The sequence below is a fragment of the Eubalaena glacialis genome, chromosome 14 (assembly GCF_028564815.1).
Source record: "Eubalaena glacialis isolate mEubGla1 chromosome 14, mEubGla1.1.hap2.+ XY, whole genome shotgun sequence".
NCBI classification, from domain to species: domain Eukaryota; kingdom Metazoa; phylum Chordata; class Mammalia; order Artiodactyla; family Balaenidae; genus Eubalaena; species Eubalaena glacialis.
In genome coordinates, this window is record NC_083729.1 from 61,306,165 (window position 1) to 61,328,400 (window position 22,236).

General features: G+C 43.2%; 1 long non-coding RNA gene across 1 annotated transcript in view; it reads left to right on the plus strand.

Annotated features, from left to right (window-relative positions):
* The window catches only part of LOC133074722 (uncharacterized), a 47,089-nt gene extending 32,673 nt beyond the window's left edge, over positions 1-14,416 (plus strand). Inside the window, exons 3-4 of the long non-coding RNA XR_009697218.1 lie at positions 13,043-13,144; positions 14,190-14,416. This is a non-coding gene — a long non-coding RNA (uncharacterized LOC133074722). The remainder of the gene's footprint in view (positions 1-13,042; positions 13,145-14,189) is intronic.
* The last annotated feature ends 7,820 nt before the right edge of the window (positions 14,417-22,236 follow it).

Sequence of the window (22,236 nt, forward strand, 5' to 3'; positions counted from 1 at the left end):
TTTGGCTCTTTGCAAATACTTGCTTTTCCACTATTCTTGAATGAGCCTCAACCTTTCCTGTAACCCATATAGCTTGGCGTGTAGAAAAGGTTGAATTATCCTCTAAGACTACTTGGTCTTAATTCTGTAAAACCAGTTTGTCTTTATGTGGTCTTAAAGATGTTTAGAAGGTGGCATGGGTTACTGAATTTTCTACCTGCCAGCACTCTGATATAGCACAAAAAGTCAATTTCCTTATTCTTCATTGTTCTAGCATTGAGCTGCAGGATGGATGAGGGATTATGGTCCTATGATCATAAGCTTCCAAAACTGGTCAGCATTTGCTTAAATTGCTTAGGTTCCCCAAATGCCTCGGGGGCTCTAGGAGCGTTGGCAGGGCCTGAGGTAGGCTTGGTAGGGTTCTGTAACCTCTGTGTGCGTTGCCACCAGATCATGCCCAGCAGTGGCGTTTCCCTTCTAAGGTCGTTAGATTTGGTGGAAAGCGACCTCTTCCCTCATCTGGTGTTACAAAAAGAAGTTTTGAGTTGTGCTTCAAAAGTGGTACCATCTTTTTAATATAATTTTCATGCTTTTATCTTTTATTTGTTTCACTTTTTAGAAGTTTTTAAAAGGCCGTGCTTAGTCACTGTACAGGGTGAGTCAGAGGCAGTTTCACCAAGCTGTAGTAATTGCTGTTTTACTAGTTGCACATTTAGAATACAAAGGAGGCATCAGAAACACACTGACTTTCTCTAAAGCCACTTCCTTGTACACAGAGTCTGAGCAGGGACAGCGCCAGGCATCTCCCTGTAAAGGCACCTGCCAATGAGGATTTTACTGGAAGAACTAGGCAAGAAAGGGAAACCTCACTCACATGCAGTCTCTGAGGCGAGCCTGGGCTTGGCTCTTGGTACAGGGTATGCTTAGGCCACACACGATGCTTGCCTTGCTTTAAAACTATTTGCCACAGTCCTGTTAAATAGTGTGGAAGTCCTTTTGCACTCTGGTGTGCATGCCGTATGATCAGGACAGCTTTTCCCACCTTACCTGGTTTCCTACAAGCAGGTAGGAAATATGGTGAATTTACCCTAAAATGTCCAATCTGTATTTATGTATCTTGTCAGTGTTTTGCTGTTGGCTTTCTAAAACAATCTGATCAATAAATCTTATCCAGATCTAAAAAAAAAAAAAGATATGTATTTGATGAAGTCATACAACATGACTAAAAGTAATTAGCTGGATAAATATGCACCAGGGAGAAATAAATGTAAACAATCTATGAGTTGCAATATTTATATCAAAAACAATAAAATTCAAGGTAAAAAACTCTAGATGATACAAAGATTATTTTATATTTGAAAACAGTAATTCCCACAATGAAAATATCATATTGAACTATTATGCATCACATAACATAGTATTGGACTGTAGATATAAAGCAAAATCTATTGAGAATTGGTGAGAAAATAACAGGATCCCAATAATAATGGATGACATTAATATGCTTCTCAGTCATGACAAATTAAAGAGGCTAAAAAAATGGGCAAGGAGGTAAAGAACCTGAATAGGTTGATTAATTAAATTTAAGAGAATCCCTCACTATCCACGTCCTCACAATACAAACTCAGGAACCCAATAGATTTAGATAGCAAGGTGTATACTGAACGTAACATTATAAAAAAGAATTTCACTGCAAGCATCTAGAGCAGAATAAAATGCCAGTTAAAACAAACATTTCAGCAAAGCTTTTCTTTATTCTAAGAAAAGCATCATTTATTCAGGGAGATCGTGGAGGGGGTGGGTTGTTCTGTCTTGTTTTTTTGGCCTAGGAAATTTTTTGATGGGACCCTTAAAAAATGAAAAGTGAGGGCTTCCCTGGTGGTGCAGTGGTTAAGAATCCACCTGCCAATGCAGGGGACACGGGTCCGAGCCCTGGTCTGGGAAGATCCCACATGCCGCGGAGCAACTGGGCCCGTGAGCCACAACTACTGAGCCTGCGCGTCTGGAGCCTGTGCTCCGCAACAAGAGAGGCCGCGATAGTGAGAGGCCCGCGCACTGCGATGAAGAGTGGCCCCTGCTTGCCGCAACTAGAGAAAGCCCTCGCACAGAAACGAAGACCCAACACAGCCAAAAATAAATAAATAAATAAACTCCAATCTCTTAAAAAAAAAAAGGAACAATCATATTAAAAAAAAAAAAATGAAAAGTGAGCTCCTGCCTCCCTTGCTGTGAAGTAATAAGAAATATATATACTAGTCAGTGCTTCCACTTCCAACCTGGAGCGCCTAAAACCCTTGTAAATTTCCATAATAGGGGTTCTAGGAGTGACTTTTGTTCTAATATTTGATATTTGTCCTAGAGCTCCTAAAACCCCTGTAATTTCCTAAGTGAGGGGGTGATAGACGCATCTTACACAGAGTTCCTAAATCCCTTGGAAGTTCCTAGGTTATAGAAGCATCTTTTGTTCTGATGCGGTAACTGTTGGTAGGCTCCTGGTTGGGGGATGGTCACCAGAAAGACCAAGCTATGAGTAGAACCTTGGCACTTTCAGCCCCACCCTTTATCCTCTGGGGTGGGGAGAAGAGCTGGAGGTTGAGATAATAATCAATCCATCATGCCTATGTGATGAAACCTCCATAAAAATCCCTAAAGTACAGGGTCTGGAGAGCATGAACGCACCCACGTGCTGGGAGGGTGATGCACCCCAACTCCACAGAGACAGACGCTTTCGCACTTGAGACCCTTCCAGACCTCACCAAGTACCTCTTCATCTGGCTGTTCATCTTTATTCTTTATTATATCCTTTATTATATAATAAACTGGTGGATGTAAGTAAGTGATTCCCCAGGTTCTGTGAGATGTTCTAGCAAATTATTGAACCCAAGGAGGGGGCAGTGGGAACCCCTGGTTTATAGCCAGTCAGTCAGAAGTTGCAAAGACCTGGACTTGCAATTGGTATCTGAAATGGGGTCAACCTCACGGGACTGAGCCCTTAACTTGTAGGATCTTACTCCAGGTAAATAGCGTCAGAATTGAATTGAATTACGGGACACCCAGCTAGTGTTGGAGAATTGGTCAGTGTGGGGAAAAAGAATCAGACATTTGGTGTCAGAAGTGCAGTTGGTAAAGGAAACAAATGTTTCCTTTTATTTGCCAACCCTCCCCAGCCTTGATGTGGAAAAAGATGGTGAGACAGGGGGATAAATTGCCCTACAGAGGAAGTAATTAGTGCACCAACAGCAAATGGGGAAAGATGAGAGATGCAGGGACAGAACACAGCGAAGAACAGAGGCCTGTAGACAGAAGCAGGCAGTGAAAAATTCCCGTTTCGAGAATCACTGATGTCTGACATTGAACGTAAAAGTTGTCTCCAGCCCTATACTATGAATGCCTTCTGTCTGTCTCACCCTTTGATTAAAAGTCTGACATGCAGAAGAGCCTTGGGTTAGTGGTGCTTTGGGAGAATAAAGGAGAAAGGACAGGTTCGGTGAGAGCAAATGTATTAACAAAGAGGGCAGCTCCTCTGGAAGGCAAGCTCTCAAGTGTGATGCTCACTGGGATCTGTTTCCTCTCTACTTTCAGGTATAGGAGAGGATGGTAATTCCCCACTCTCTTCCAGTTTGGTCTTGCCACGTGTCTTTTTGTGGTCAATGAAATATGGACAGGTGTTCATCTGGAAAGAAGTATTTTAGAACCCTTCCTCCTGCTGCAGCTACCGGCAATTTCCAGATGGTGACAACTCCACCAGCTTAAGTCCCTGAGTAAGGAAGACATGGGACAGGTCTCCCCACCAAAATTCAGTGGACATACAGCAGGAGCAAGAGAGAAATCTCTGTTGCGTTCAGCCACTGAGATCATGGCGTGACTTGATACTGCAGTGTAATGGGCCTGTCATGACCAACAGCCTGCTGGGTAAGGTCATGGTCAGAAGCACCAAAAGCATGGAGTAAGAGGTGGACCAAGAAATGCTCACCCCTCCACGCAAAAAGTCTTGGGGAATCTGGGAAAGGCACAGGCCTTCCCACAGTTTGTAGAATAGGGGCTTGAACCATTTTGATTGCGTATTAAAAGAAAAGGTAAATTGCATATTAAAAACAGGCAGGAGGTCTTAGAGATATTTGTATTGTACCTTAATGGAACATTTATAAAAATTCATTACAAATTAGGATACAAAGGAACTTCCAGTAAACCTTAAATACTGAGAAAGACATATTCTCTGACCACAAAACATTAAAACCAGCTAATAAATTTTAACAACAAAAAACTGCCACCTAGAAATCTTAAAACTCTCCCCAAAATAACGTTTGTTCAGAGAGGAAGTCTAACCTGCAATCGCATATTATTTAGAAAATGACAGAGGACATGATATATTGACAATTAGGAGCTGTAGCCAGAGCCACATTTGGAAACAAACTTATAGCCTTAATACTTCCATTAACAAGAATGAAGATAAAACAGCTAAGCATTCAGCTTTAAAGGTTAGAAAAAGAGAATAAACCTAAGGAAAGAGGAAAGGAATTAAATAAGATAATAAAAATTAATGAAACAAAACTGATTAATCTAAGAGCTGTTTATAAATAAATAGATGCATTCTTAGCAACTCAATAAAGGAGAGAAATAGCAAATATGTAAAACTGGGAAAGAGAATGTATCAGTATAGAGACAGAAAACAAAAATGTATGAGGGCTGGGCTTCCCGGGTGGCGCAGTGGTTAAGACTCCGCCTGCCAATGTAGGGCACACGGGTTCGAGCCCTGGTCTGGGAAGATCCCATGAGCCGCGGAGCAACTAAGCCCGTGCACCACAACTACTGAGCCTGTGCTCTAGAGCCCGTGAGCCACAACTACTGAGCCTGCGTGCCACAACTACTGAAGCCCGCGTGCCTAGAGCCCGTGCTCTGCAACAAGAGAAGGCACCGCAATGAGAAGCCCACGCAATGCAACGAAGACCCAATGCAGCCAAAAATAAATAAATAAAATAAATTTATTTAAGAATCTATGAGGGCTGGAGGAGGCAAGGGAAGGGCGCAGGAGGAGGTTACCTGCAAGCGAAGCCAGCCCAGCCAGTGGGGTGGGGGGGCGGGGGGGGGTGGAAGAAGTAATAGGAGGAAGGGAAGAATATGTGCTATTACTCGGCAACGGCCCCATTTTAGAAAATGGCTGCTTATTTGCATTAGATGTTAGTGTTTAATGAGGCAACTTCTAGGGAAAGTCATAGGTTCCACAAGCCCCAGGCATAATAAGCCTATAAGAAGCACAATTCTCAACACAGAAAACGATCCAGTTCTGGCTTTGCAGTTGTCCAGGAGGGAAGGAACAGATCCATTTTCGCGACTGGTTCTTGGTGTATCACCCTGCCTTGGATCAGGACAGCCACCTCACACTAGGACTGGCGTACAAAGTGCCACAAGTTATTGGAGAAGTGGGAGGGAGCCACGGCCCACAGGGGAACAACCTGCCCCCAGCTTGTGGTACAATAGGGATGTGCCACACCTTTGTGGGTGGTGACAATCTGGGCCCTACCGCTCTTTCCAGGGCCGGGGGAAGCCCCTCCTCCAACCTGAACCTTTACGTAAAATCTAACTAGTAAAACTGAGCCTCAATGTAAACTACGGGCGTTGGGTGCTAATGATGTGTCAGTGCAGGTTCATGGATTGTCACAAATGTACCATGCTGGATGGGCATGTTGACAAGGGGGGAGGCTATGTATGTGGGGCAGGGAGTAAAGAGGAAAATCTCTGTACCTTCTGCTCAATTTTGCTGTGAACCTAAAAATGCTCTTTAAAAAATTAAGGCTATTTTTAAAAATCTAACTAGTAACCATCATTTGCAGCTCTAACTAGGTAATCACTATTTATTGTCCGCCTTTGACATTAACTGGTTCGTTCTCGTCTCCTCTCCTTCTCTCCTCTTTTCTCTCTCTTTTTTCTCTCTGCCTCTTCCTCTCTCACTTCAGACCAGTCCTAACCACCCTAAAGTCAGGAGGGCAGGATCATAATCTCAGCTCCTCCACCACACACCCCACCCAGCGACGGGCTTGCAGGCAAATGAATTGATCAAGTTTTGACATCCCTCTATAATCAGCAATAAAATGAAGATGTTGATCTGGTTTAGAAGTTTTCAAACTGTGTTCTGAGAACCCTGAAGATTCTAAAGAAATGCAACAGGGGTTCTACAGGCATTTGATTCCACCTTCTCTAACTATTTGAAAAACTATAATAAGCCATGCATTTTAATATTCCTAATTTAAATACATCTGAGACTACCAATATCTTGGGTTAATTCTTCTTTTCCATGACTTCTTTTCCTTCTGCAGATTTGAGAACTGCCTAAAACATGTCCCTGAATAGGAAAATTCTATTTCTGAGTCGGTAGTTTTTTGGAAAGTAAAGCCCATTCATGTCTGCTCACATGCAAATGTGCCATCAGGTACATCACCAGTGGATGCATGCACTGGGCTGAACGAAACGCCGCAAGCAGCTCAGCTATACCTGCTTGGAGCCAGCTCTTGACAGGACAAAACTAAGTTTTGGGTGTTCTTCTCTAACTTCTAATATTTGTATATATATTGTTTCTTTTATTTTTTTATTTTTTATTTTGGCTGCGTTGGGTCTCATTGCTGCACGAGGGCTTTATCTAGTTGCGGTGAGCGGGGGCTACTCTTCACTGTGGTACATGGGCTTCCCATTGCGGTGGCTTCTCCTGCCGAGCACCGGCTCTAGGCACGCGGGCTCTAGAGCACAGGCTCGGTAGTTGCGGCGCACGGGCTTAGTTGCTCCGCGGCATGTGGGATCTTCCCGGGCCAGGGCTTGAACCCGTGTCCCCCTGCACTGGCAGGCGGATTCTTAACCACTGCGCCACCAGGGAAGCCCCCTATTGTCTCTTTTAGATGAAGTGAAATATTTACCCATAAAAAGAGAGCAAGGTTTTGTATGTATCGCCCAACACAGTAATGTGTATGTGCAATTGTATAATATGTACATTGTATGTATGACTCATAAAAGAGTAAGTGCAAAGTATAATGTGTCTGTATTTTTACCCTGTCTCTCTGGGAGTGGGATTGCCGTGAGATACATGTGAACATGAGGCATCTCTGCTCTACAGAAAATGTTCAGTGTCATTGACGGTGGTAACGTGTGGTTATCTTTATGCTGCTGCTTTGTACATTACAATCACCCAGGTAATTTATGAGAGGATGCCCACTTCAAAACTTAACATTGATACAAGAAGAGAAGAAATGTTTTTTCTTCTCAATAAGTGTGTAAAATTGCAAATAAGTTTGTAAAATTCAGGAAGATTTGTCAGGTTTATTTTTTTTAAGAACCTGGTTTTAAAAACCCAGAAGTAAGGCCTTCTGGAAGCTGTGGCTGTAGCTTATTTAAAGCCATCTCTGTGCACAGCAAAGACAAGCACAAGCTATTAAGAAGGTGGCAATGCCTTTCAAACCAAGGTTTTAATTTGCCAAGAAAATGAAGACATTGTCTTTAAATATTCCCTTCTCAGAATTACTCATAATACCTTGGGAGTGAATTCCAGAATATTGGTTTTTCATAACAAAGTTTAAGGCAAAGAGGTGGTTTAAACATTTCACATGAAGCAAGAAATTATTCTGAGTGTATTTTTCTGATAAGAAACTTAGCTAGATTCCTCTGAAACATAACAAGACTACCCCAGCTTGCAGATCACGTTGGTATTTTTAATAAATCAAATGAGCTTCATTTGGCAATTTAGGGTCACAATATTACATGCTTACAAATCATTCAGCATTGAAAATGAAAGCATTTGGACTGAACATTCCAAACAAAATGCATTTGACTATTTTAAAACTCTGAGTAAGTATCTGACAGTAGTAAAGGCTAAGGAATAACTTAATAGCACTGTTGAACATTTCACAGTATTAAAAGAACACTGACAAGAATTTTCTACCAAACACTGAAGATTTAAATTGGCCGAGTTACTCATTCAATCAACTCCATCCAAATGGACCACTCTTGCAGAAAAGGGACGAACGCTGTTGTTAGATGTTGCGTGATTCAGCTGAGGAAATAAGCATTCAGCAAATGCCGTGTAGAAGGTAGAATGGTGAGCAAAACCAGGCAACGTCCCGGCAAGCATGGAAGGTGGAGGTTGGTGCAGGAAACAGGCACTGACCTGTAACCACAGAAACAACTGTACCTGCACCCGTGACAGCTGCTGTGTAGGAGGGGCACGCCGTGCTGGGCATCCCTATCATTAGCGAATTTGGCCTCCTAGTAAGGCAGGTCAGGCAGGTCAGGGACAGCATCTCTTAAGAAAGCAACATTTGTGCTGACATTGTAGGGAAGAATAAGAGTCAACAATGAAGCAGGGAGGAGAAAGTATTCCAGGCTGGGGCATTAGCATGTACAAAGGCCCTGTGGTGGACCAGAGCACGGCCAGTATGAGGAATCAAAGGAAAGCTAATGTGAGAGCAGAGCCGAGGAGCCTGGAGAGGCCAGAGGGGGTGACACGTGGGAGCCAAATGCTGCTGGGTCATATTTCTCCATTCAGCCATTTACAATTAGTCATTCATGAATCAATATTTACTGAGAGCCTTCTAGGTGTCAGACAATGTTCCAGGTACGAGGGGTGATGTACTAGTTTATAGGACAAGTAAGGATCCTGTTTTCATGGAGTTTACATCCTAGATAGATCATAAATAACACCCTATTTAAAACTCAGAGCAGGGCATTGGTGAGGGATGGATTGGGAGTTTGGGATTAGCAGACGCAAACCAGTATATACAGAATGGATAAATGACAGGTCCTACTGTATAGCACAGGGAACTATATTCAATATGCTCTGATAAACCATAATGGAAAAGAATATGAAAAAGAATGTGTATATATGTATATTAATATATATATATATAACTGAATCACTTTGCTGTACAGCAGAAATTAACACAACATTGTAAATCAACTCTACTTCAATAAAATAAATTTTAAAAACTCAGAGTGATAAGAGCAATGAAGAGAATTAAAAGAGGGCAATCACTGAACTGTACACCTAAAAATGATTAAGACGGTATGTTATTTATATTTTATCACAATAAAAATTTTGAAAAAAATAGGAAAATGGGCTCTAAACAAACAAACAAAAAAAGAGGTTGGTGTATTCACCATTTGGAAACCAACATGGTAATAATTGTTTCAAGCAAGAAGCATCACTCTATGCTAAATCTACTGGGCAAAACGATGATGACAAACAGGATGTTTATACAGTCTCAGAGTGCATCCCCACAAGGTACTTCATAATTACAAGAGATGAATAGTAACGTTACAGTAGAGAAGACTGGCAGTGTGTACCACCTGAGAGGATGCTTAGAGAACACAGCACCAGCTCACTGCTAGACCTGCCAAGAATGCACGGTCTGAATCTCATCATGAGAACACATCTGACAGATCCAAACTGAAGGACATGCAGTGAAAGAACTGGCCTGGATCCTTAAAAAATGTCAAGGTTACGAAAGATAAAGGAAGACTGTGGGGCTTCCCTGATGGCGCAGTGGTTGAGAATCTGCCTGCCAATGCAGGGGACACGGGTTCGAGCCCTGGTCTGGGAAGATCCCACATGCCACGGGGCAACTAGGCCCGTGAGCCACAATTACTGAGCCTGCACGTCTGGAGCCTGTGCTCCGCAACAAGAGAGGCCACGATGGTGAGAGGCCCGCGCACCGCGATGAAGAGTGGCCCCCACTTGCCGCAACTAGAGAAAGCCCTCGCACAGAAACGAAGACCCAACACAGCCATAAAATAAAAATAAATAAATAAAGTAATATTTTTTTTTAAAAAAAAAAAGGAAGACTGTGGAACTATTCCAGGCTGAAGGATCCCAAAGAGAAATGATCCTGGATGGAATATTGGACCAGGAAAAAAATTGTTTTATTTTGCTCTAAGAGAATATTAGTGGAACAATGGCAAAAGTTTAAGAGTCTGTAGATTCAATAATAGGACTGTACCAATGTTAATTTTCTGGTTTTAATAATTGTATTTGGTTATATAAGAGAATGTCTTTGTTTTTAGGAAACACACACTGAAGTACTTAGAGGTAGATGGGAAGCATTATGTTTGCACTTCACTCTCAAATAGTTTAAAAAAATTATGTGTGTGTACAGATGTAAATATATGTATGTATATTATGTATGTAAATGCATATATACTGAGAGAGAGAATGCCCTCGGAAGAGGCAATACTTAGGATGAGTTATAAGTGACAAGAAGGAACTAGCCAAGGAAGACCCTGTGAAAGGGCAGTTCAGGCAGAGGGAACAGCTAGTGCAAAGGCCCTGAGGCTGGAAAGCACTTGGTGAGTGTAAGGAGCAGAAAGAACTCCGGTGTGGCTGAAGCTGGACTGAGTGGGCGAGGGAGCAAGTGCTGTGAGATGGGAACAGAGAGGAGTTTTGCCTTTTTTCTAAGAATAACAGGAAGCACTAATGTGCTTTAAACAGGATGGGGATGATGGGGACTGGACCAGAGCATGGGGTAGATGGAGAAAAGTACATGCATTTGGGATTGTTTAGGAGATTAAAAAATCAAACAGGATGTGGTGGTGACCTGGACGTGCCCTCTGGTTCTCTTCTTTCAAGCTTTGGATCTGAATGGAACTGAACCTAAGATTTCAAGTGAACTGTAAGGTGCCCCTAACCCATCCTTGCTATAGGTTTTGTTTTGTTTTCTTTATTATTCCCACGCCCCTTTTCCAGACAGTGCCACAAAATACAGACCAGGGACAGAGCAGATTGCCACCGTGGGAGGAGCCCTCAGGAGTATGGAAATTATACTTAGATGTAAGGGCGACTGGTCTCCTCCAGAGGCACAGGCCCCATCTCCGAGGTTAGCATGGTGTTTCTAACATCCCAGCACAAAGCAGGGAAGTGCCATGTGCTGGAGACCAGATCCCCCTCTACAGCCAGACCACTGCTTCGGAACACTCCCACCCAGGGACAGCAGCTGTCTGTGCCGACCTGGAGATTGCCTACCCCTCCCTCTTGAGAAAGACAGCAGATGCTTTTCTATAATGTCAATTACTCCGAGGAATGCCATCATTTTTATGATTAATCAGTTGCTGAGTGTATACTCAGGGACATATGTCAGGTGGGTATCCAAGGACAACAAAAGACCCTGCGAAGAGGAGATAAAATGAATGCAGCCCTATAGCTGATAGTTAGAGAGACAGATTAACTGGGTATATTACACAAATATCTCTCCATGTAGACTATGGCCAAAACAAGGACTATTTTAACCTAAATTCACCATGAAACAAATCTATTTTTAAAACTTTTTTTTTAAAGGTTTTGTAAATTGGGGGGGAAAGTTGTAAATAATAAATATCCCCTTGACACAACTCAAATAATAATGAGCTGGGGAGTCTGCAACTGTGATTGTCACTTATAAAATAGCACCCAATAAATAAAAAAATAGCTTTTGTGCTTAAAAGGATTCTTCCAAGAAGGAATCAAATCAAACAGGAGTATTCTACTTGCATTCTGAGGCCCAGTTCAAATGTCAACCCCTTGTGAAGTTTTCTCTGATCTCTCGAGCAGAATGAACTGGCCTCTCCTCCAAGCCCTTCCAGCATCATCAGTGGGGAGTGGAATTATTCATCATGATAAGTCTCTCTGAGGAGTCTCTTCAATTTCAGTACCTAGCATACTACTCAGCTTCCTTCTCATTCTAGAGCCTTAAAGACGATACAAATATGAAAAGGATTAGTAGTAATAGAGCTGCTAGCACTTAGGGAACAGTACGTGGGGCCAGGCACTAACTCCACGCAATCATTCTTTTAATCCTCACAATAACCTACATGAAGTAGGTGCCACCAAGATGAGGAAACTGAGCAAGAGAAGTGAAGAGATGTGTCCAAGGTCACACTGCTAGTAAGTGGGGACAATCAGGATTCTAATTCAGGCATTCTTACTCTGCCACCTCCCAGATGGGGGTGAGATGAGAAATCACTGGCCTGGGAGTCAAAATACCTGGGGTCAAGTCTTTATTTGGTAGTTTACCAGCCTGCGAATACCCACTGAGCCCCGCTGGCCTGCAATCCCAGACTTCCAGGTCTCATCCACACCTACCTGCAAGACAGCAACTGCCCCGTGGCTGGGCTTCCCACCACTGAGCACAGCCTGGGGCTTCTGGATTAGCAACTGAGCCAAATATTTTTGATGAGACATATGTTTTTGGGTGGATGTACTTGGGCATCAGTGCTTTCCTGATGAATTTACTCATAGCTTTTAAAGACCAAATGAGGGGCTGGGCCAAGTGCTAAGATGCAGCAAAGGCATAGCAAATGGTCCAGGAATGAAGAATTCAGAAGTAGATTCAAACAAGGAAGCCAAACCTCAAGATTACAATCTAGAGCTCTATGGCATGTGCTCTCCCATCATGCCACGGGCTCTCCCATCATGCCATGTGCTCTCGCATCATGCCACTTGCTCTCCCATCATGCCACATGCTCTCCCATCATGCCACGTGTTCTCCCATCATGCCACGTGTTCTCCCATCATGCCACGTGCTCTCCTATCATGCCACAGCACGATCACTCAGGCAAGAGAAATTCATTCTGTCTTCTGCTACATTACCCTTTTCTTTATACCTTCTACACACGTTTTATGTTCCAGGGATAGTATCTCTTTATGGGTCGGTGGCTTCGAACCACTTACAATTTCAGACTGACTGACCTTTCTGAAACATTACTCAAGGATAAACAAATTGTTTCCTTTGCACTAAGGGGCATTACAATTTGAAATTCAATTTTTTTGTACACTAGATCAACCACCAAAGTGGTACAAGGGCATTTGCTCCTTTCAGCCTCTGCCTTCATATCACACTGGATAGGAGGCCACTGTGACCTGTGCTTTCTTAGAAATTCATAATGGCATGAAATTTTTATGAGTTTAAAAAAATCGTGACATGTTTTTGCTGATAGGAAAAACAGGTGTTTTGACATCCCAGATTGGTTACCTCCACCCAGAATGAAGGAGACAGCTTGTATTCATAGCAGAAAATGGAAAATAGCATAATCTGTATGATTGTTTTCCTCCCAGGCCACTAGGCCCTCACTTGTGAAGAACATTCCTGTGCTCAGGTTTGATGACCTGATTGCCTTATCACGTGGGTCCTTTCCTCCTCCTCACTCATCCACAGAGGTAAGATTAGAAATGTCACAAATTGACGCAGAGATCAAAAAAGAAGCCTTTTGGAATCTGTTGTTTGTCTCTGTATCTTTGACATTACTGTTTGCTGTATTTGTCAGGCTAAGCTAGGTTATGCTGCAGTAACGCCTCTTTCCCCCTGCTTGTGCTCTCCCTGACCACACAAAGTAAAGGAGAACCCTCCTTCTCCTACAGGAGGCTCGTCATTGTAGACCCTACCTGGAAATGGAGGAATGCGCTTTAGCTCTCCTGGTGATTAGAATGTGTGGCCACAGTGGTGATCACTGAAGACCTTTGCCACTGACGAGGTTTCCTGGGCCACAAGGCAGCATCTATTGCCTCTAAGAAGGTGGAAGCCTCTGTCTTTTTGCTGCTTTAAATGTTGGCCAGAAGAACTGGCGATACTTCTATAGTGCATCCCAAGTGTATTACTTTAAATATGGCAGCTATATATTTAAGGGATTTCGGGTTGTTAGAGAGGGAAGGTCCAAAATCCATTAGAGCATATTGAAGAAAATGAAATTAGTTTAGGAGTGCAAATACACATCAAGCCATTAAATAATTTAAAAGGCACTTAGCGTAGCATGGAACCATATAAGTACAGGCACTCTTAAACTGCTTGAGATGTTCTAAGTGAAAATGTTTGGCAGGACTAAACTTGAAGACTGATGCGAAAAACCTGAAATTCTATAGGAAGCATTCTCTTGTGAAGGACAGTGGGGACAAATGTTTAAGAAGGGTGATCTCCTGGTCACTAATGCCATGGGAAATTGTGTGTGTGGCAGTCACTGCCAGCTGCCCATGCAATATTCACCCCTTCTTTCTTACTAACAGAACTTCAATTTTATCCAAGGTACAGTGTGCCCCCTCAAAACCTCCATTTCTCAGCCTTCCCTGGAGCTAGAAGCAACCATTTCATACAGTCCTAGTCAATAATGTGTAAGCAGAAATCAGCAGGGAATTTCTGGGCAAGTGTAAGTTCCTGATAGAAATGCTATCCCTTCTCCCTCAGCACTTCCTCCTCCTTCTCTCTGTCTAGAAGGTATTCGGTTGACCAAAAAGCTCCTTCGGGTTTTTCTGTAACATCTGATGGAACATGAATTGTTGGGAGATTGGAAACGGAGTAGCTGGTCTGCAAACTTTCAAGAGGAAGAACACCACCTACGAAGCATGGCAGAGCAGAGAGACAGAAGGAGCCTGGCATGTTGATGACATCGTGAGCCACTGAGCCAACCCTGGGTTGCCGAACTCTGAACTTTCTAAGTGAGGGAAATAAACCCCTATTGGACTAAGCTACTGCAGTTGGTTTTCTATTTCATGAAGTTGGAGGCAATACTTAATCAATATAGCGCATTAACACAGACAAAGAATTCCCTGTCCAATAAACTTTGGAATTGGTAGGGTAAACCCAGGTCCTTGTAACAGGACTTTTCCCAACCATTTATATCCTAGATGCCTGGTGATGCTTTGAGAGGAGGATAAAATACAGGGTCCCCCAAACACTCTTGACCATGGAAAATTTTGTTTCATGTTACATTCCCTGAGAATAGTGCTCTACCAGACATACTTTGGGAAACAGTGTTCAAGGTGCCTTCTTCCTCCCACTTCTCTCCCCCCTCCCTCCCTCCTGGGCTAAGGAAACAACATGTCTTTGTAGGGCATACAAGTATAAATTCTTAGCGAAAGTTAAAACATAAAATCGTCGTAACTTTGCTTGCTGGGTTGAATAGTGAGTGCCTCCCCCACATACTGTGACTGTGACCTTATTTAGAAATTGGGTATTTGCAGAAAGTTAAGACGAAGTCATAGGGATTAGGATGGGCCCTGAATCCAGCGGCAGGGTTGTTATAAGGAAAAGGAGATTTGGACAGAGAGGCACAAGGGACACACAGACACAGAGGAGAAGGCTATGTGACAGTGGAGGCAGAGATGGGAGTGATGCAGCTGCAAAAGCCAAGGAACACCCGGCATTGTGGACCATCAGCAGTAAGCAGGAAGAAGCAAGGAAGACTTCTTCCCTTAGAGCCTTCAGAGGGAGCACGGCCCTGCTGACACCTTGATTTCAGACGTCACCCTCCAGAACTATGAAAGAATACATTTCTGTTGTTTTAAGGCATCCAGTTTGTAGTATTTTTGTTAAAGCAGCCCTAAGAAACTAATATACTTTGTAACATTATAACAAAGTTTAAATAGCTGTAATTTTCCCCCTGTATCCAGGGCTGAGAATTAAGGATAGATGGAGGCCTAGATTCTAGAGAGCCTGCCTCAGCCCCACCCATCTCCTCTACCATATTTTAGATTCTTGAAAGGAATTTATATTCTTCCTGTCTCTTTTCCTTGAAATCAAGTAGCCTCTTGAAAACTCTGCCATTAAAAAAGGGAGAAGGTGACATTTAGAAAGAAATGCCCTGAAGAGCAGCTTGTCAGGAACCCGGATTTGCAGTTATTACGGACGGCTACACCCGGGTCAGTGCCTTGTCTTCTCTCAGCTCCATTTGCCTGAACCTATGACTAGGGGCGGGGTGGGGTCGGGGGGGGGGAGGGGCGGGAAGGGTGGCGGCCTTTCCACCTCGACAGGCTGGAACTCCGGCGGCAACGTTTCACGTATGTGACATCTGACACATGTTACTCAGAAACATAAAGACAGATGAGTTCATTTGTATATAAGAATCTTATTTCCTAGGCTATTTCTTTGAGCTGAACTAGAGAAAGGAATGCAATTTTATGTCTGGGGTAATGTTTGCCTTGGCATATTGATTCTTTAGAGAAAGGTGTAATAGAAATTGCTAGGTAATGAAGGTGAGTCTTCCTTTCCTACCCTTAAAAGAAACTCACACTTACAAAATGAATTATTCACATTACAAAATATGTTGTTATTTTATGAACAAGTTTACTAAAGATTTCCTTTAAAATAAACAACAGCACAAAATAGTGACTTCACCTGCTCTTTCCCAATCTAAACAACCGAAGATTCTTCAGACTTTCTTCATCTGAACTACTTTGCATCTACTTGACCATGTACTTTGTTTTTTCCTGAACCCCAGCCACTTTTCATCATACACTGTAAGTGTGATAACCAACACAGAGCACAATACTCTCAAAACTGAACAATGCACAGAAAGCTTAGGAAAAGAATGCATCTTGGAGCCTGAAGGTCATTTTCTCAATGTATCCCACAGGTTACAGAAAATGCAGTGATGTCATGAGAAATGAAAGAATCCCTGCTTTTCACAAGGACACACAAGATACAATGTCTTTGTAAGGTACATCATGATATTGTAATTATCAGACAAAAATGTTTTAAAATGTTTTAAATGCAAATAGGCCTTGTCAAAAATAGTTTGAGGAAGTCAAAGAGACTATAAATTCCGTAACACACACAATTTGGACATTTGCCTGTGGACATTTGCAATGTGATTTGTGCTTACCAAGGACACAGACACCTTAAAATAAGACACTGTCTCCCTAATTATCTAATTATATCAACAGCACTATTGACTCTTACATTGACAACAAAGGAGAAAAATAAGTCAAAATAATGAATTAAGTTTTTTAAAGTCATAAGCTGCTGGTCTATGTAGGGTTACCTAGTTATAAGTTTTTCTCATCCAAAAAATGAAATTAATAATCCCATCTACCTTATAGGGTTGTCATGATAACTAGGTTTAAATACATATAAGTATAAATGTATAGCATTGTCTTAGTCTACTTGGGCTGCTATAACAAAATACCCTAGACTGGGTGGCTTGTAAACAACAGAAATTTATTCCTCACAGTTCTGGAAGCTGGGAAGTCCAAGATCACATCACCGGCAGATTCAGTGTCTGATGAGGGTCCATGTCCTGGTTCATAGAGAGCTGTCTTCTTGCTGTGCCTTCATATGGAAGAAGAGGCAAGAGAGCTCTCGAGAGTCTCTCTGAGGTCTATTTTATAAGAGCAGTAATCCCCATTCATGAGGGCTCTGCCCACTTGACCTAATCACCTCCTAAAGGTCCCACCTCCAAACACCATCACATTAGGGGAGATGTAAACTTTCAGTCTATAGCAATCATTACTATAGTCTGACATGTAGAATGTACTCAATAAATGCCAGTTACTACTATTATTATGGAGCCAAGTGGAAAGATTTGGGATATGTTTTAGAGAATTGAACCAATGGAATTTTCTGATGGATTAGACAAGAAAGTGAAGGAAAGAGAGAAACCAAGGACAATTCCAAGATTTTTGGCATGAGCAACTGGGAGGATGATGTAATGCAGAGAAAAGTGGGTTTGAGGAAGGATCTCAAGAACTATAACAGGGTCATGTGAGGTTTGGTCTGAGATGCCTGTAAGACGTCCATGTGGAAATGTCAAGGAGGTCATTGGGATTACAAGTCTGCAGCCTCACCACTCAAAGTAAGGTCCCAAGACCAGCAGCACCAGCATCCCTTGGGAGCTGGTTGAAAATGCAGAATCTTAGGCCCCAGACTAATGAAATCAGAATCTGCATTTTAACAAGATCCCCAGGTGGTCAGTATGCACATTAAAGTTTGAGAAGCACTAAGCTAGAGTTCTGGTGAGAGAGAGACTTCGGAGTCATCAGCATTTAAATGGAGTCTGAAGCTAAGGCCTGGATGAGCTCTCCTAGGTAGAGTCCGTAAGGAGACTAGGTGGCCCCGGGTAGAGCCGTGGGGCTCCCCCACATTTAGAGGTCTGGTAGGGATGAGGGGAACCACACAGAGGAAGAGGAGGAACAGCCAGTGAGGCTAAGGGAAATCCAGGAGAGTACAAGGTTCCAGAAGGCCAGAAAATGGAATGTTTCAAGAAGTGTTCAACTGTGTTGAATGCTGCTGATGGGTCAGGTAAGATAAGAACAGGGTAGAGGCCATTAGGTTTGGCAACGTGGAGGTCATCAATGACCTTGACAAGAGCAATCTCAGTGGTATAGAGAGGACAGAATCCCAAGTGCAGACAGTGAGGAAGAAGAAGGGGGACAGGGAGCAAAGGCAACTCTTGCAAGTTTTGCTGAGCACATAAAGAGAGAAATGGGGTAGTAGTTGAGATGCTTAGGTAGGAGATACTAGAGCATGCCTGACTACCAAGGGGAATGTTGTAATTGAGAGAGGCAGAGAGGGAAGGCGATATTCAGAAAAGGGAAAGACCAGCTGCTGGAGTAGTGTTTTGAGGTGAGAGGGAAGGGGCCCAGAACCCAGAAGGAAGGACAGCCTCTGACAGAAGAAGAACTCAGCTCATTGCTTTTGTTTCTCAATGAACTCAGAGGCACCCAGCAAGGTGGGTGGGGTGGGGATGGAAGGAGTTTTAGAGAAAGTAGGAGTGAAGTAGTCATTTTGGAGAGTGGGAAAGTAAGTGCCTCAGGATTGCCAGGTAGTCAGGGAGTTTTTTTGAGATTTTTGGCTATGCGTTTAAGAAAACCCACGCTTTCCCATAACATGCTTCATTCCTCCAAAAACGTCCTACCCTAATGCATGAGCCATAAATTATGAGAAAGTGCATCTTCTCCATCCATTCTCATTATTCTCGTAAGCATTTTATTAGTTAAAGGTCACCATCAGCAGAGCAAGGCTAGACAAGGAGTCATTGCAGAGCCACAGCAAGACGGTGAGACAAAAGGACAGATGCCTTCTGTCCCCTCCCTGAGATTTATGGCTGGGGGTGACACAGGAATTAATGACATGAAAACACGAGATGCCTCAAGAGAGGAAGTTTTTCCTCCTCATCTCACAATTCACAAGAAGAGCTAGGAGATCCCTCACGAGACTAGTACTTTGGTAAACAACACCAGCTACTGTGAATGGCCTTTAATTGAGTTTTGAACAAGCCCCAAGTCAATAATGCCTCCTTGGTTACCGCCCTTCCTGCTTGGAAACCAAACTCATTGAACAGTCACATAATTCTTTGCAGCACCCACTAATCCAGCTACATACAGCCCCTTTCTGTGATCCCAAAATCAAAAATCTAAAGCCTGCCTTTCCCCGGAGCACACGGCACTCACAGCACACACCTCACACACTCAGCACCTGCACGCAGAGTACATGGCCTCCTCGCGCCCTACAGCCACCTCTATTTTCACTGTTTCAAAAACCTCATTGCCTTGGGAGTACACACCCTCCAACTAGACTTCCCATCACCCCTCCTTTGGGCTAGCCTCTACCGCTCTCCTGGTCACTCCTCTCGATCACTGATGACTTCAGCTCCTTCCTGGCTGACCATCTTCCCCTCCATCACTATCCTCTCATTCCTGATGATGCCGACTTCAGCCTCCACATCCATGCAGTGATCCACCCAACACCCAACCTCACATTTTCTTGGCCTCTAGAGCCAATGATCTCTCCTTTCAATCCAGCCTCATCCACCCACTCCCATGGACACATACCCTAGATTTTGCTGTCACCAGCAAGACCACCACCTCCCTCATCTGGAGTTCACATCCTATTCCTTGACCATGCCCTTCCAGCCCACCTACTCAGATATCCCTCCTCTAGGAATTCAGTGTCTCCAAGACCTCCTACTCACTTTCTCACCCCCAAATCCACCCTTCACATCCCTTCTTTTCTAGCTTAAATTAACTACTCCAGCTGGGTAACCACTTTGCAAAACACCTCTAACCCCTCTGTCCCTCTGTCCTCCACTATTCTCACCATGCAGAACCCCACCTTTGGTCAAACCCTACATGACCTTGCTTCCAGTGTGCATCTGAGCAGTTGACCCTTGCACACAACCGTGCAGACTGGATTCATTTCAAAATTCCCTCCACACCTTTCAAATGATTTCTTAACATTGCCAGGCAACCTGCCTTTCCCCCGTGTCGACTCTTCAAGAGGATCGTTTCCCACCTTCTCATCTCTCCTCAATTCTCTCCCATACCCTCCTCACCCCCACTCTCAGCCAATGGCATCGTCTCAAATAGCATAATGAAACGCTTGCAATCAGCCCACGCTACCTCATCCTCCGACCCAATCCCACTAACCCACATGAGTCAGCTCAGTGTCACCTCCCCAGAGAGGCCTTCCCTGACCACTCTGGCTAAGCAGCCTCCTCTTGTCACTCTCTGCTTACCTGAATTTATCTTCTGCATAACAAGTATCAGTGCCTGGCACCATTCGTTTGTTTGCACGTTTAGCATCTTTCTCTTCTTCCTAGAGGGTGACCTCCTAGTTTGCCCTGGCATTCCCAGCACCTGGAACAGTAGCTGTGCATAGAGGGTGTTCAGTAAATCCTTGTCAACTGACTGACTGATATTCGTAGTTAAACCACGCAAACCTACCTACAACTGTAATAAATTACTCATTGCTGCTAGTATACCTCAATCATGGTAAAAATGTTACGGTAGAATACACATAACATAAAATTTACCATCTTAGCCATTTTTAAGAGTACAGTTCAGTGGTATTAAATGTATTCATAATGTTGTTCAACCATCACTACCATACATTCCATAACTCTTTTCATCTTGAAAACTGAAACTCTATAACCATTAAATAATAACCATCCATTTCCCCCACCCCAGCCCCCAGCCACCACCATTCTACCTTCCACCTCTATGATTTTGACTACTCTCAGTACTTCATATAAATGGAGTCATATAGTATTTGTCTTTCTGTGATTGGCTTATTTTACTTAGTGTATGTCCTCAAGGTTCATCCATGTTGTAGTATATGTTAGAATTTCCTTCTTTTTAAGACTGAATATTATTCCATTGTATGTATATACCACATTTTCCTTGTCCATAGATGGACACTTGGGTTGCTTCCTTGTTTTAGCTAATGTGAATAATGCTGCTATGAACATGGGTATACAAATATCTCTTCAAGTCCCTATGTCAATCAAATTTAAATATACATTTTCTTGAACATCTTTTATTTAACCTTTTTTCCCCTCCCTTCACCCCCCCCCCAAATTAACAGTAGGGCTGCTATCTGGGCCAAATATATCTATTTTAAATTTATTTATTTATTTATGGCTGTGTTGGGTCTTTGTTTCTGTGCGAGGGCTTTCTCTAGTTGCGGCGAGCGGGGGACACGCTTCATCGCGGTGCGCGGGCCTCTCACTATCGCGACCTCTCTTGTTGCGGAGCACAGGCTCCATAGGCGCAGGCTCAGTAGTTGTGGCTCACGGGCCCAGTTGCTCCGCGGCATGTGGGATCTTCCCAGACCAGGGCTTGAACCCGTGTCCCCTGCATTGGCAGGCAGATTCTCAACCACTGCGCCACCAGGGAAGCCCCAAATACATCTATTTTAAAGAGGTATTGGGGAATTCCCTGGCGGTCCAGTGGTTAGGACTCTGGGCTTTCACTGCCAAGGACCCAGGTTCAACCCCTGGTCAGGGAACTAAGATCCTGCATGCTGTGCAGCACGGCCAAAACAAACAAATAAGTAAATAAATAAATAAAATTACTATCCCTCTACTCTACCATCAAAACAACTCCTCTTTAAAAAATAAAATAAAATAAGGAGGTATTTACTGACTAAAAGTATAAAGACCAGAACTTGGAGTATGCAAAGTTTAAAAATGGAATCAGTATTAAAGCTGTCTTCCTCCCTTCCTCTCTCCCTCCCTAAGGGAGCAGCCCCTCATAGTACAAACCACAGCATCCTCCAGAGAAGAGCTCCAGAAGCAGCCTGTGCAGGAGGGAAGGATCAGGTACCCCGGTCCTGAAATCAGCCCCCTGACATCACCTTCCTCTCAGCAACTCCCCCCTAGTCTCCCATTCCACGCCCCCTGTTACGCTTCTGCTCCCCCTTTGAGACTAAGGAAAAATCCTTTCCCTGTTTACCTCAGAATGGCAGAGCCTTCCTGCCATTTAAAAGACAAGAAACAACAAAAAGGAGATACTGTGGCATATAAGCAAATGAAAAGATGCTCAGTGGCATTGATCATTAAGTAAATGCCAATTAAAAACACAATGAGATACTACCCCACACTTATGATGGATAAAATTTAAACAACAACAACAACAACAACTAACAATACCAAGTGCAGAACAACGAGAACTCTCATACATTGCTGGTGGGAATGCAAAATGGTACCGTCATTTTGAAACCGTTTGGCAGTTTCTTATAAAGTTAAGCGTACACTTAACCACAC